The sequence below is a fragment of the Lynx rufus genome, unplaced genomic scaffold, assembly GCF_022079265.1.
Source record: "Lynx rufus isolate CCGP_SWC_20201006 ecotype Redwood Valley unplaced genomic scaffold, mLynRuf1.p SCAF_4, whole genome shotgun sequence".
NCBI classification, from domain to species: domain Eukaryota; kingdom Metazoa; phylum Chordata; class Mammalia; order Carnivora; family Felidae; genus Lynx; species Lynx rufus.
Window position 1 is genome coordinate 157,001,379 of NW_025814856.1, and position 15,344 is coordinate 157,016,722.

A 15,344-nucleotide genomic window follows, 5' to 3' on the forward strand; every position below is an offset into this window, starting at 1 on the left:
TATTCTATTCTATTTTTGAGGGAGAGAGAGTGCAAGTGGGGAGAGGGGCAGAGAGAGAGGGAGAGAGAATCTTAAGCAGGCTTCACACCCAGTGTGGAGCCCGACATGGGGGTTGATCTCACAATCCTGAGATCATGACCTGAGCTGAAATCAAGAATTGGATGCTTAACTGACTGAGCCACCCAGGCACCCCACTACCTCCATTTTATTGACAAACCAAGTGGAGTTCCAGGAAGGTTAAATTCACTATATCTGCCAGGATAACTAAAGTGCTAAGTGAGGAGCTGGGTCTCCAAGTCTAGATATTCTGACTTCATGTTTGGTGTTCTTTCCGCTAAGTCCAGCTACCAATCTGTAGAGCAGGGAGCAATGGCTATCCTTATTTGAGTAAAGTGCCTGGTAACATTCTTTCCAACCTGAGCCCTATTTGAATGGGCTTATTTTGGGGGATGGCTGCTGAACCCTTGTGAAGTGCCTTGTGAAGGGTAGAGGGAAAGGAAGAGGGAGGGATGAACTATCATCTCATTCTAAAGAAAGATAGGACAGTTGAGCCTGGTGGGTTCATATCTCAGGAAACCACTATTCTGGGAGGGAAGGGGGTGGGGGAAATCTCTATAGGCTCAGTTAAGATCACTGAAAGAAAATGTCCTTCTGCCCAGGAGGTTAACAGTGCTATTAGCAACGTATAAGCATAAATGAAATTCCTAGAATTTCGAGTAGAGCTGGGCTGAGGCTGTCCTTGATTCCCTCCTATTGACTTCCTATATCGTCTTTGCTTCCATACCACCACTCTGTCCACAGCATTATTATATCACTTACCATATTTATTAAACTATGTGTTGGTTTACAAGTGTGTGTCCCCAATTACACGGAGTTATTCAAAAGCAGGGATTACATATTGTTCATTCTTTGCTCCTCATGGCACATGACACATGATTTTTGCTCATCTATTTGGCCATTCGCTTTAAGCCCAGGGCAGTGATGTGATCAATTGTGCTTTCTTATGAATATAGTATGTAGGCCTTGCTTGAATGTAGATGAATTCACTGAAGGAATTCAAACATGTTTCCTGCACTGAAGATTAAAGGCTGAGAGTCTCTCACAACCTGGTGTGGAGCCATTCAGGAGAGCACTCATCCTAAGGGAAGAAAAAATCAGGCGGTGGAACTTGACCCGGTGACAACTGGAGCCACCAGAGTGCAGGCAGGGTTCTGAGCAGCATGGTGTTTGTCATTAGACCTTGTTCTTATGCACTTCTGTCTATCCAAAGGGTGTATCAAGCAGTTTCTTTTAGCCGCAAGAAGTCAAGATTCATTCCGGTGATCTCCAGTGATGTGTGTCCTATGAGTTATACCAGGCCAGGGAGATCGGCATCGGCAGAGAACTTGTTGGGAATGCAAATCTTTGGGCCTTACTTAGAACCACTGAACCCAACTCTCGAAGGTAGAACCCAGAAATCTGTGATTTAACTAGATGTTCACCTGATCCTGATGCACACTCACATTTGAGAACCCCTGGGATAAAAGGGCAGAAGGGATTTCCCAGAACACCAGCAGTCGCCACACCTCAGAGTCTGGAACATGGCTCAGGCACTGGAACTCTATTCAGAACCCATGTTGTCTTAGCACCAAGAATTGCCACTATCTTGACTGCTCCACCATAGATGAGATTCAGACTGTTGTTAGAAATTGAAGACAGGTGCTGACGCTTGTAGATGGCACATAGCTAAGAAAGAACCCCAGGAATTCCCAAACCCAGCTCTGCCAGTCACTCCTATTCCGTGAGAACAGCAGTGAAATGGGATGGAGGGTGTGTATTATCTTATTAAAAGCTAGACCAGCACCCAAAGGCTCCCAAGGCAGAGCTGTGCGGTGCAGGTTGGACTGGAGCACAGAGTTGACTTAGGCAGGGTCCACATACTCAATTTGCCACCGTGTTCATGGTAGATATTGCTGATTACCTACGCTTTTCATTACCAGCAGGACCCCTGTGTTATGGGGTATGTCAATATTCCTAACTAAAAGTAAATGACACTTCCCCCCTTTCTTGCAGATAGGAGTGGCATTTGGGACTCATGAAGAAGTGATTGGGTGGGATATTTTAGAAAACTTCTGTTGCCTTTTCTCCTTTCTGTGCCAGCATTTGAATGTTACGGTCAGAGTTCCAACAATAAGGGAAAAGCCAAGAGAATCGCAAAGCTGTCACCCTGAATTTTTTGAGTACTTGGAACCACACCAGCAACTACTCTGCTCCAGGCTTCTCATTCTGTGAGAAAGGTAGTCTCTTTATGGTTTTAAGTCATAGTGGTTGAGACAACTTTCCTGGAAGATGAGTGCCACGATTAGCCAATAAGCTGCCTGCAGGAAGGGCCCTGGGAATCTCTTTGCCCATCTAGGCACGGAAGGGAGGGAAGGTCACCCTGCCTGTCTGGGTGTCCTAGTCATGAAGAGGCAGAAAACAGGAAGTTCAAGAGAGGAAGCAAAAGGAAGGATGTCTCTACTTCCTGCATTTTAAAACCTACTTTGTCTGCTCATAGTTGTCAAGAGGATGTGGGCAGAGTGGCACTGGTGTGGGGAGAGAAGGTTCAAGATGGTCTCACTATAGCTCTGATTTCTGAATCTCTGTCTTTACATTTTGCTCCTGCTACTAATTGATTCTGCTGCAAATCCTCTCTCTGCCTCATACTCAGAAAGGGAATCTAAGTTGTCTTGTGATCACAAAGCAAGCCACTTCACAAGAGGCCGGTTGAAATAAGGATTAGCTGTCTTTGGGTTATGTGCTCATGCTCGGAAGCTGGTACCGCCATGGGATCCGGTGATTCAGGACATATATAAGATGACTTTCCTCAGCAGGGACCTGGGGAAGGCACTCCTTTAGAGGGGTCTCTGGGCCCGTCTTCAACTTCACTTTTGCCCACTAAAATGAATTAAGGAAGAGGGGGTTTTAAGTAAAAGCTGATAGAGCTGTAGGGCATTAAATGAGAATGAGCCCAGTTCTGTTGCTCTGTAACACAACAAAGTAGGAGAATATTGTTCGGCACTGGCACCTAGCAGAGATGGGGGACGTTGTGGGCATGCTGCTTCCCGGAGAGCAGAGCAGAGAGGGAAGCATGTGGAGATAGAGGCTGAGCCAGAGAGAGGGCAGCAGTGACAGAGAGAGCCTGTGCACGGCTCTAAGACATTGTCAGTGCCTTTAAGACATTTCCTGTGGCTTTCTTTTCACCCGTTTTCCCTACTTACTAGGATCTCATCACAGGGGGACATTTCTGTAGACCTGAATATTTTGTGTCAAAAAATATCATGCAAATTTGCATGCTATTACTTTATCCTGTCACTTTTTTCATAATTCAAAAATACTGATCCGAATTATTTACTCTTCTCCAGTGCTCCTGGACTAAAATGGAATGTCCGAGAAAAGCATGTTATGTACCTCTCAGCACATCACCACATCAGCCTAGGTTGCATGTGTCCTGATCTAAAAATACAGTTCTATGGGGATGCCAAACAATTCAGAGACTTTGTGGAGATTTCAAGGTGATTATTACAAGTGGTTGTAAAAGCCAGAACCACACGGATAGTAGCAGGGTATGTTTTGACCGGAGTGGGTCGGGATTTTTGGTGCAGATATTTATACGGAACAAAGGGAGAAAGTAAGAGCCTGTCACAGCAGGCCCAACGCAGGCTGTGTGGTTGCCAGGCAAGGAAAAGCCCAGAAACTGTCTGGAAGAAAGGACGACGACGACGGTGGTGGTGGTGGTTGGTAGTAGAAGAGGTGATGGTGGTAAGAGCAGAGCTGACATTTTGGCAAAGAAGCAGGAGCATCAGGTGAGATTCAGTTGTACCTTGGCTTTCACAGAAATAGGAAAAATTGTGGCACTGAGTCTCTGCCGTTCCTTCTTTGGATTTGAGTGGTCTCTCATTTCTGCCACTTTCTACATGTTATTCCATCCCCTTCTGGGTAAACAAGTGTTTTCAGTGAAGCTTTCGTTTCTCTCTTGATAACATGACACGGCCCCACCGACTTAGTGCCCAGTGCAACATGATTCAGACTCTGTGTCTAAAACCCTAATTTCGGAGAGAGGGATTCCACTGGACCAGGTTGGGTCAGCTGTCCAGTGCTGTGACCGGGGGGTCGGGGTGATGCTGGGCTCCCTTGCCGGTGTGGGCAGGTGTTCTCTGGGCCTGGGGCAGGGGAGCCGTGGTGGAGACCATGGGAATCTCTAGTACAATATTTGGGCTTAAGGAGAAGTGGCCATCTGTAAGGTATGGATGGTAGAATTTGATAACTGATAGGATCCGAGATGTTCCCCTTTGGGAGACGTGGTCGAGAATAAACTTGGAACTGGTTGAATGAATGAATACACATTTAGTCTGAAAAAGAAATTTCTGTATTTGCTGAAGTATTTACCGACTTCAGAGCCTGTGAACGTCAGACTCCTGTATTGTTTATTTATTATTTTATTTATTTTATTTTATATTATTTTTGAGAGAGAAAGAGATAGATGGGGAGGGGCAGAGACAGAGGGAGACACAGAATCCGAAGCAGGCTCCAGGCTGTGAGCTGTCAGCACAGAGCCCGATACGGGGCTCGAACTCACGAACTGTGAGATCACGACCTGAGCCGAAGTCAGACACTTAACCGACTGAGCCACCCAGGTGCCCCTGGACTCCTGTATTGAAATGAAATTACTGCAAGTTTGACTGTGCCATTCTTTGAGTGACCTTTACCGAGTCATTTTTCTTCGTGTCTCTTTCCTCATTTTTTCCATGGGGATTAAAATACCTGCCCTATCACATGGGCTTGTTGTGATGAAAGAAATAATGCAGTTTAAAGTGCCCTGAGAACTACTCGGCGTGACGTAAATCGACGCTTTACGACTCACACGTGAATAATAGGTCACGTATTATTCCTAACAACGCCCTCCTTGGACCCACACCTGCGTGCACACGTGTGTCAAACTGCTGACTAATAGGTATTTCCCAAGGGAAGGAAATGCCGTAATGCTCAGCACTGGTCACTTGTACCGCCCCCACCTTTCCTCTGAACATTTCTGAGCAGAGAAATCACTCCTACTCCAACCAGGAGTTTTCCCACCCCCCGGGTAGCCTCTGCTGTGAAGAGCTTATACTTGGAACAAAAGAAGGAAGACCAAGGACAATACAACAAAAGAGGTACAACTTAAAGCTTGTGGGCTGTAGTGACCGTGAGAGACGACTTGTGACAGGAAGGGTGTGGATGGCATGTGCTTGTGAGTGTGAGTGCCCTAGTGTGTGCGTGTGTGTGCGTGTGTGTGCAGGGGGGGCAGTGGTCCTGTAGAACAAAGTTCTGGGCTAGGCCTGGCTTTCCTCCACCCTCCTGGGCCCTGGGAATGTGTGGGAGCCAGTGGACCATGGAGGGAAGAGCCCACCTCTTCCAGCCCCACCCTCCTGTGGGGTTCTTCCTGGCGGCTGGTGGGCTGGAGGAAGAGGATTTTGTTTCTTGTTTTTTTAAGGGGGGGAGGGGCACAGAGAGAGGGCGGGGAGTGTGTGTGTGTGTGTGTGTGTGTGTGAGAGAGAGAGAGAGAGAGAGGGAGAGAGGGAGAATCCTAAGCAGGTTCCACGCTCAGCCAGGAGCCCAATGCAGGGGATCCCATGACCCCGGGATCATGACCTGAGCCGAAATCAAGAGTCCAAAGCTCAACTGACAGGCCACCCAGGTGCCCTGAGGAGGAAGAATTCTAAACAGAATTGAAGCTAATGCCACTGTGTGTTGGATTTTCTTTGACTTTATTTTCAGAAAAGATCAGTTAGGGAGAGACTGGAAAACTGACACTGGATGTCAGGTGCTGACTATCTCAGCTTAGGCTCAAAATAATACCATGTCATGAATATTGTCCCCTCTAATCTACAGAGAATTAGTTAACTAGGCTTCAGAGGATTTAAATGAGTATAGCAAGTAAGTAGAGACTCTGATAGCCAAGCCCAGGCTAGTTTGATTCCAAACACTATGCTCTTTCCAGGACGCCAGATGGGGGGAACCACTAAACCACCATCTGAAGATTTCACATGGAAACACTCCCCAAGAGATGACTTATCTCTAGTCAAACACTGCATGCAACTGTTTCAGATTAACGAGCTGTCAGGGATATCTTACCCACCCAGTTTATTGCTGGCAAAATACAAGCGGATGCATATCTTGTTTTCTATGGGATTTTCTTCCAGGAAGGGAGAATCTGATAACGCGTTCAGTGCTAGGAAGTTGGAGACACACACTACCGGTGCTCAGCTGTCTCTTCTTAGCTCCATCCCTACCAGGGGCTGGCTCTGATGGAGCCTTTGAGGGAACTCAGCCAGTAGGGGCTTGATGAGCGGCTAGCACTCTTCAGAGCTCTTAGGGGTATGCACGTCTATAAAATAGATCCATATACTTTTTTTTTAAAGGAGGCATTTTCTTTAATGTTTATGTATTTTTGAGAGATTGAGAGAGACAGAGCATGAGCATCAGAGGGGCAGAGAGAGAAGGAGACACAGAATGCGAAGCAGGCTCCAGGCTCTGAGCTGTCAGTACAAAGCCCAATGCGGGGCTCGAACTCACAAACCACGAGATCATGACCTGAGCCGAAGTGGGATGCTTAACCGACTGAGCCACCCAGGCGCCCCACGGATCCATATGCTCTTGAACGTACTGTTACTTGAGTAGTTCAGAAAAGGGGAAACATACATCAACATGAATTGAGTGTTTAGAGAAATTTCGTGGGAAGTGAGTTTAAACTTGGCTTTGCAATAAGAGCAGAGTTTACAGGAAAGGGCAGGAAAACAGGGGACAAGGATATTTCAGGTTGTACCACATATGCAGAAAGAGCCGTGAGCCAGGCTGATTGGTGAATGCTGAAAAAAATATCGGAATGGTAGAATCGAGAATGAACAAGTGACCTTAAGGAGAAAGAGGCGTTTGCAATCTATCCTGGGGAACAGACTCTGACTATTTTAGGGTTTAGGAGAGAAGCCAGAAGCAAGTGTCGTTTCGGGAAGGTCAGCACGGGGAGAGACAGGTGTTCTCATCAGTACCGGCCAGGTGGTTGACCGCTCTCCTGATCTTTAGATCTCTGGGCGGTAGAGTTGCCCATTTCTGTGTCACGCCAATGGACAGGCAGCTTGTGCAGCTTCCAGAGTTCACTGCTGATGCAAACTTGTCTGTTTGGAGGTGTGGGGGGACTAAATATTCTGACCAAAGATTTAAAGGGACAGATACTTCAGCATTTTGAGGCCTGGGCAGAGAGCTCAGAAATCTATCTCATGCTCTGACCGCTCTGGGCAGTTTCCTATCTGTGATGGTTCCCTGTGGCTCAAGGCTAGAATCTCCACAGTGCGACTCCAATGTGTTTTGCCAGTAGTGTCCCTGACTTTCCCGCAACCGTCTTCACTGGCCGTATCTTTTTGCTGCGGTTTCTAAAACAAGTCCTGTTCCTCCTAACCTCTGAGCCTTGCGTATGCCGATCCCTCGGCTCAAAATGTCTTTCCTTCTTCCCTGCGCGCTCCCATCTGTCCATGCCTCTGCTTTCTTTCTCGTCTCTCCCAATGGTGTACGTAGTCACTGCTGTCTTGTCTTTTGTACAGTAGCCACTTGACTTCTTACATTCTCCTGGCCATGAGGTTATGGGAACACCGCTCACATTCACGTGCTAGTGCGGGTTGGAGCGGACCGCCTGGGTTTGCATTGCGGATTCACCTCTTGCTGGTTACATAAGTTAGGGCAAGTTGCTCTCTGTGTGTCTCAGGTTTCTGGTCTGTGAAACTGGGATGGCGGTTGCTCCTTCAGAGGGTAGTGAAGAGGAGGAAATAAAAACCATGCATGTGAACCCTTTAACATAATGCGTAGGATCCAGGAAGCACGCGTGTTGCTGCTATTCTGATAGTGTCTTGTTTATAGCACACATACACCTATCTGTCGAATTGACCTGTGTTTTGGAAGTGGTCGGTGTTGTGTTTTCAGGGGGTGGAAGCAAGGACAGGAGGTGATGAAAGTCTAAATAAGGGTTCTGTCTAGGGAATGGGGAGAAGGAGGTTTTGGCATCACGTTATGGTCCCTGTATCTGCACGGCCTCCATGGCTCCTGAATAGACGTGTTTTCCTGACATCCTCAGGCCAGGTAAGGCTGTGTCGCTAGGGCAGCAAACGCCTCTATGCACCATGGTCCTCATACCTCAGCCTGGCCTGAATCATCTCTTTTGTTTTCATCCAGGGGCTAAACTTTTATTTTTGATTTTTATAGTTTATTTATTTTGAGGGAGAGAGGGTGTGTGCACACACACATGCACATGAGTGGGGGAGGGACAGAGAGAGGGAGAGAGAGAATCCAAGGGAGGCTCTGCACTGTCAGCGCAGAGCCTGATGTGGGGCTCACGCTCATGGCCTATGAGGTCAAGACCTGAGCTGAAGTCGGACACTTAACCTGTTGAGCCACCCAGGTGCCCCGGGGCTAAACTTTTAAACTGTTGCAGTCAGGCAACAACATAGATGTTAGTATGTAATACAGGGCCTTGTGCCAAGTAGGTGCTTGATGAGTTTTCTTTTCTAAACATCAATGAGTACCTACGGCATTCAGAAACCTGATTTGGGAGCAAAGGAGGTCTTGGCATAGTTGAAGGCTGCCTTGGGTTGGGAGTGCAGGGTCTGGGCTCCAGTCATGGCTGTGAAGATGCAAAATAATCTTAATAAATGTGACTGGCTTAGTGAGTAGCTATTAGGTAACACCGAGTCTTCTACTTGTATTATAGCATTTGTCTCTCTATCTCCTTCTAATGTGACTGAATAGGATCGTTTCCGGCTTCCTGTAGGTTGAGGACATTGAGGCCTGTGCGGCTGTGCGTCCGCAGCCAGTATGCAGACCTGGGCTTGGAATCCAGGTTTGCCCGATGTCGTATCTGGACCTTCTGTCACTACGCTTATGCAAACCTCACAAAATTCCTGGGCCCCAGGTTCTTCATCTGTATAATGCGGGAACGGTAGCCCCAGATGCCCCAGCCCACCTGGTCCCTAACGCTGAGCAGACAAGCATTCGGATGGCACTTCAGGCCCTTGCTGCTGCGGGGCCGTTGTGAATCTTGGCCACATAATGTAGACAGAAGGCCTTGGTGCCCCGCAGGCCTCCTTGCTCCTTAGTTTCCCTTCCCTTCCTCTTTTAGCTCTAAATTCTCTGACTCGGTGATGCCAAAGGAATATGGTAGGTGTGTGTTTCCCAAAATCTGGTCTTCAGGCTTCGTTGGCTCCTGACATTTCACTGGTGGTCAGTGATGAAAAAAATAAGGACAAGTAAGTAAACTGTTCAAAAAGATAAATTGATTCCATTTTAGTAGTCTATGTCCCCTATAAAATGGCAATGATAATAAATCATGACTTTAGCTTTTCCAGGTGATAGGCACAATTTATAGATTTAGGTCTAATGGCCCAAATTTTCCTGAATTTTCACTGGTCCATAAAAGCAATTAACTGTCTAGGAATCTAGGAATAACAGTTGGGTGGGGTTTTTTACACTCTCTATGCTGAAGAGAATTTTTTTTTTTATTTCCACCATGTCACAGACTGAGATTTTTGTAAACTTAAGATACAAATGAATTACAAGAGAAAGGAAATGAAAAACCAGGCATACATAAATACCCACTCCATTTTTTAATTATTAGGGTCAAAGAACATAAAATTATTCTGTCATATTACAGCAAAGCCTTCTAATTTTAGTACTTATTTCCTTGGGGACTGGCAAAAACAGGCTTATGGGTCATACTTGGAGGGGCACATTTGAGGGGGGATCTGCCAGGAAATTTTAGAGCAGCGCTCTAAAATTCTGGGATTCGTGGATATAATTCAGATATAATTCATGGATGTAATTCAGAAAGCAAGTGAACTTAGAAGGGGCAATATTTATGTATTTTTTCTTTGCTAAAATCCAGCTAAAATTTGTCTTTTAAGTATAAAGTGAGGTCACAAACATGAGTAGTGGTAGAGGTACCTAAGAATTTGGTTCCAAGAGAAGCTGTAGTTACTTTTGTATCATATTTTGAAGATAATCTCAAGATACTATTTATACTTATCACTGTTAGTCCTCTTACTAGATTTGTTAGCTAATATATCATTAAAGAAACACATGCATTGTTATATTGCAATTAAAAAAATACTCGGGGTGCCTGGGTGGCTCAGTCTGTTGAGTGTCTGACTTCATCTCAGGTCATGATCTCATGGTTTGTGAGTTCGAGCCCCGCATCGGGCTCTGTGCTGACAGCCTGGAGCCTGCTTCAGATTCTGTGTCTCCCTCTCTCTCTCTGCCCTTCCCCTGCTCTCTCTCTCTCTCTCTCTCTCTGTGTCTCTCAAAAATAAACATTAAAAATTAAAAAAAAAAAACTTTAGTAACTAATTCAATCAAATCTGTTTTCTTTGTATCCTTATGTATTTTGTCTCATGCTTTTGAAAATATAATTTTAGGGACGACTGAGTGCCTTAATCGGTTAAGCATCCAACTCGATTTCAGCTCAAGTCATGATCCTGGGGTCGTGGGATTGAGCCTCGAGTCAGGCTCTGCACTGACAGCGTGGAGCCTGCTTGGGATCCTCTCTCTCCCTCTCTCTCTTCCCCTCCCCCCCTTCAAAATACATAAATAAACATTTTAAAAAAATAAAAAAATAAGAATGTAATTTTAAGAGAGGTTCCTGGAGGCACCAGACTGCCAAAGGATGTCCATAGCATAAAAATGCTTGCGGACAACTCTTCTGGAGACCAGAGAAGACTATTCTAAAAACATTTTCAAAATTATTTCCTTCAAATCACAGATCAGAAGGTTGTGTTAGTAAATGTCAATGGGACACTGAGATGGTTTCTGTTTTGCTTTTTATCATCTACTGGTTGCGTCGGTCTGTGTTCCCTCGCGAGGCGCCTGAACGTGCTCACCTCTGAATGTACATTCGGCACCTGGAGGGGTCAGAGAGGGTCAGGGCGATCACGTCTTCCTCCAGGTTCTTAGGGATGTTCTCGGAGGAAGACCATGATTACTAATTAACTAGCAAATCTGATCTTGAGAATGAAAGCTGGGCACTCATCTGCATTTGAAACCCATTGGCAGGGACACAGTAACCGCTCAGCAGGGCTGTGACTGCACTCTGTGGACTGTGCTCCCTGTTTCTCTTACTAGGCCGTCCTTCGGGAGAGTGGCGACAGTGGTAGGAAGTGATGAGGTATGTTTGTGAACGGTGTGTTTATTTATGGCTCTGGATGTGTGTGTGCAAGTGTGTGTGGACTGGTGCTGATCTCCTTTAGTCAGACCGTCCTTGCCACTGATGAAACACAGAACTACACAGCAAACATAATTACACAAACACACACTGAAAACAAGGTTCAACTCATTTAATTTTTTTTCTTGCTCTGTGTGTGTGTGTGTGTGTGTGTGTGTGTGTGTGTGTGTGTGTGTTTGCGTGCACGTGTGTGCCTTCTTCTGGACCAAGGCTGGGTCTACAAGCCCTACTGTAGCTAAGCCTTTGTGCATATGTGTGTTGTGTGTGTGCATTTAGGGGAGGTAGCTGTTCTTCCTGATTCAGGAGGTGAGGTGGGGGAAGGGAGGCAGAGGGGTTAGAATAGAGTCCGTCAGGACATTCCTTCTGGAAGGATGCTGAGTTGTGGTTGAGCGGTGGTAATTAGAGAGTCCATTGTGGTCAGGAAATTGAGAAATCTATTGCTACCTCCATGAGTTGGGTGCCTCAGTGATGGAATAAAGAATTATTCTAGGGAAGAGTCCAGGTAGTGTGTAAGTTACAGGGGCGTGGGCAGGTGTTGGTGTGCGGGGGGCTGTGGGGAGTGTCAGAGACTTCCTGTGGAGTCAGAGAGGAGGGCACGGAGGGGAAGACACAGGGCCTGCACTGGCAGCCTTGTGTGAAACAGAACAAAGTGCTGAGGGAAGGGGAAGGCGGCAACTTGTTGCTGATGGTCTCTCTCTGGTAAAGCCTGAAGAAAGCTGGGTCCTCACTGGTGCTAGACCCATGTGGGCATTTCCTGGTTACTGAGGTGGGAAGGAAGAGTTTCTGTTGGGGAAAGAGAAGGAGGCCAAGATCAGTTGCATGGGCTCACTAGAAAAGGCTACCAGTGGTCCCTGATATGGGGTCCGGACCGTGGCCTTCATGTGCCAAAGGGACCTCCCGCTGTCCACACTGGCTATTGCTCTGATGTCATGTTGCAGAACAGTGAGTGCACGTGTGCTGGGCCGGGTGGGAGTGAAAGGGGAGGGGTCTGTGGTTTGTTGTGCTGGGCAGGGCCAATGTGTATCAGTGACCACATGATGCGCAAGGACATTCTGTCCTTTACCCCACTTTTAAGACAGCTCATCACTATTTCACTCATGCTTAGACACGCGATATCAGTGATGTTTTTATTGTCAACCATTCCCTTGTAAAATGAGCTTTGATGAGCTGATAAAGTTACTTTAAAAACTGCTCCATAAGCGTGGAATACCCATGAGCTGGTGGACTTGGAAGAAGACAGTTTCCATTTAAAGTGGGTTCAGGAGTTAGCTGCAGAAGGTGACAAGGCAGAAAAGCCTTTGCCCACCCTGGTGCTGGGGTCATGGTAGGCCATACCTATCTTTTAGAGATGATCCCTTTGTGGTTCAGATGGGGAAACTGAGGCCCGGAGGGGTTAGACAGTAGCTGGGAGACAATGAACCAACCCAGTAAGTTTTGCCCAGAAATTTTGAGGAATAGCCATGACTGGCTGGGCTCCTCTTTGAAAATTCTCAGTCTCTATAAAACTAACCCTCTCTTTTCCACTCGATCTCTTGCCTTGTGCTATCAAAGGATTTTTAAAAGAAAGGCTTAGATCATCATATGCAAATACAGACACTGTATTTACAAAATATGACAATAGATTATCCAGTTTTCTGGAATTACTTTTGATAGCTATTTCAATAGTTCAGGCCCCTACCTGGTTTAATCTACCTGCTTTGCCTAAATACTTACAACAGTACCAGGAAAATGACCTTTGGCAATTATTCATATAACCAGTTTACTTTATTTTATTTTTGAAATGTTTATTTATTTTTGAGAAAGAGAGAGAGAGAGAGAGCAGAGGAGGGACAGAGAGAGAGAGAGAGAGAGAGAGAGAGAGAGACAGTGGATCTGAAACAGGCACTTCACTAAGAGCAGAGAGCCAGGTGCGGGGCTCAAACTCATGAGCCGTAATATCATGACCTGAGCCGAAGTCAGATGCTTAACTGACTAAGCCACCCAGGCACCTAATATAACCATTTTAATTCAAGAGGAAAAAATGACTGTTGGAGTCTGCACAGTTTACGTACAGTAATCATTTGGTCTTTGCAAGTGAGCTCCTCCATGAGCAGCCTAATTGAAAGTGCAACCCTCACCCCCACCTTCCTTGTCTTCCCCCTTCTCCATTGCACTTACCACAGCCTGACCTAGATGACAGGTGCACTTGTTTTGTTTATTGCATCTTTTTCTAACCACAAGAGCATAAGTCCCGTGAGGACAAGAAGCTTTATCTGTTGTGTTTGTTGTTGTAGAACCAGCTCCTGGAAGAATGCTTGGCTCATTGTGGGAGCTTAATAAATAATTGAGGCGTGAATAAATACACTGCAATCAGATCTAGCCTCCCCCCAAAGACATAGCATTGATAACTCGATGATGAATAATTATGGAAAGTGTGCATCAGCCGCTCGTTCTTGGTCTCATGGAGAACTCAACAGAGTGCTGTGGGCCACACCCTTAAAGTGAATTGACTTCTATGGATGCTTACAAAAGCACTTTTGAAGCCCCCAGGTGCTGTGGGGACTGAAATGTTGTAGAATTTTTGTTTCCTTTTCTCTCCATAAAGCTTCCAACCCCATGATTATCTCGGGAAGGACACAGCTATCTCTCATGTACCTCCTCTTAATTTAGCAGCCTTAATTATTCAGAAATACAGAAGTTTCCTGCATTGCTTGACATTTGGATTCAGACTCCCTGGTTTGAAGCTGAGCTCTGAGTGCTGGACCTTGGGCACCGTAACTTCTATCAAGCTCAGTTAACTATTGGTAACCTGGAGATAATTACAGTCCCTCCTCGTAAAGTGGTTGTGAGGACTGATGGAAATAATGCATGGAAGTATTTAGCCTTGTACCGTGCACATTCTGAGTACTTAGTTAATGACCCAGATACTGTCTGATAAAACTGCAATCTCACAAAAAGCCTGAGCTGGTGTACAACATGGGGCATTATAACTTAGACTACAGAGTAATGGTTGAAAATTCTGGCTGTGGAGTCCAAAGGCCAGTGTTGAAATTGTGGCTTTGCTTGTTATCCGCTGTGTGACATCAGGCAAATTATTCGACCTTGCTGAAATTTTAATTTCCTCATCTGAAAGTGGGGCTGTCACAATAATTAACTTGGAGTTGTCGTGAGGATTTCATGCAAAAAATTATGTAGCCTTTTAGCACATTCACTCAATCATCATTAGTTATTTTTATCATTATCAAATTGCACAATTTTTGTTATGTGGAATAAAATATTTAAAGATTGATGACAGACTGCCAAATAACAGGTTTTTTAAACATTTTTCTTTTAAAAGCAATTTAAATTACTTTCTTATTGTGTTTGCCTTTGCCATTTGTCTCGATTTTGTTTTCCTAAGTTGCATTCCTAAATTAGATTGTAGATTTCACCATCAAGATCCCTGTGATTCAGAAAGTAATGTCAGCTAGAAGATGCTGAAGGGTTTTTTTTCAATCAGGTTTAAGGAAATGTTTCTCTTCTACAGGGAGAAAATAATTATTGTTGTTCCAGGGATGCCTGGGTGGCTCAGTTGCTTAAGTATCCAACTGTTGATTTCACCTAAGTTCGTGATCTCATGACTCATGGAATGGAGCCCTGCTTCAGGCTTTACACTGAACAGAGTGGAGCCTGCTTGGGATTCTCTCCCTCTCTCTCTCTCTCTCTCTCTCTCTGTCCCTCCCCGCCTCTCTCTCTCAAAATAAACAAATATTAAAAAAATTATTATCATTGTTCCATGGAACAGGTAACCATATTTAAATATATGACACAAAAAGACTTTTGATAAGAGGCAGAAAGATTTTTCTAAATGCAAATGATACATTATTCAAGAAGTCTTATTATCCATGCTATTAATTATCTATTGCTGCATAGTAAATTACTCCCAAATTTCATAGCTCAAAACAAGAAATATTTTTTATTTCACAGTTTCTATGGGTTAGAAATGCAGGAGCAGCTTAGCTTGGTGGTTCTGGGTCAAGATGTCTCATGAAATTGCGGCCAAGATGTTGCCAGGGGCTGTAGTCATTTGAAGGCTTGACTCGGCCTGGAGAACCCACTTCTGAGATGA

At 45.4% G+C, this 15,344-nt stretch overlaps 1 protein-coding gene across 2 annotated transcripts in view; it reads left to right on the forward strand.

Annotated features, from left to right (window-relative positions):
• Positions 1–5,038: 5,038 nt before the first annotated feature.
• MGAM (maltase-glucoamylase) overlaps positions 5,039–15,344 on the forward strand; it is a 95,454-nt gene continuing 85,148 nt past the window's right edge. Inside the window, exon 1 of one of the 2 annotated variants that reach the window (XM_047095175.1) lies at positions 5,039–5,171. The gene's annotated coding sequence lies outside the window, so the exon portion shown is untranslated. The remainder of the gene's footprint in view (positions 5,172–15,344) is intronic. The other variant, XM_047095174.1, reaches the window with a different exon arrangement.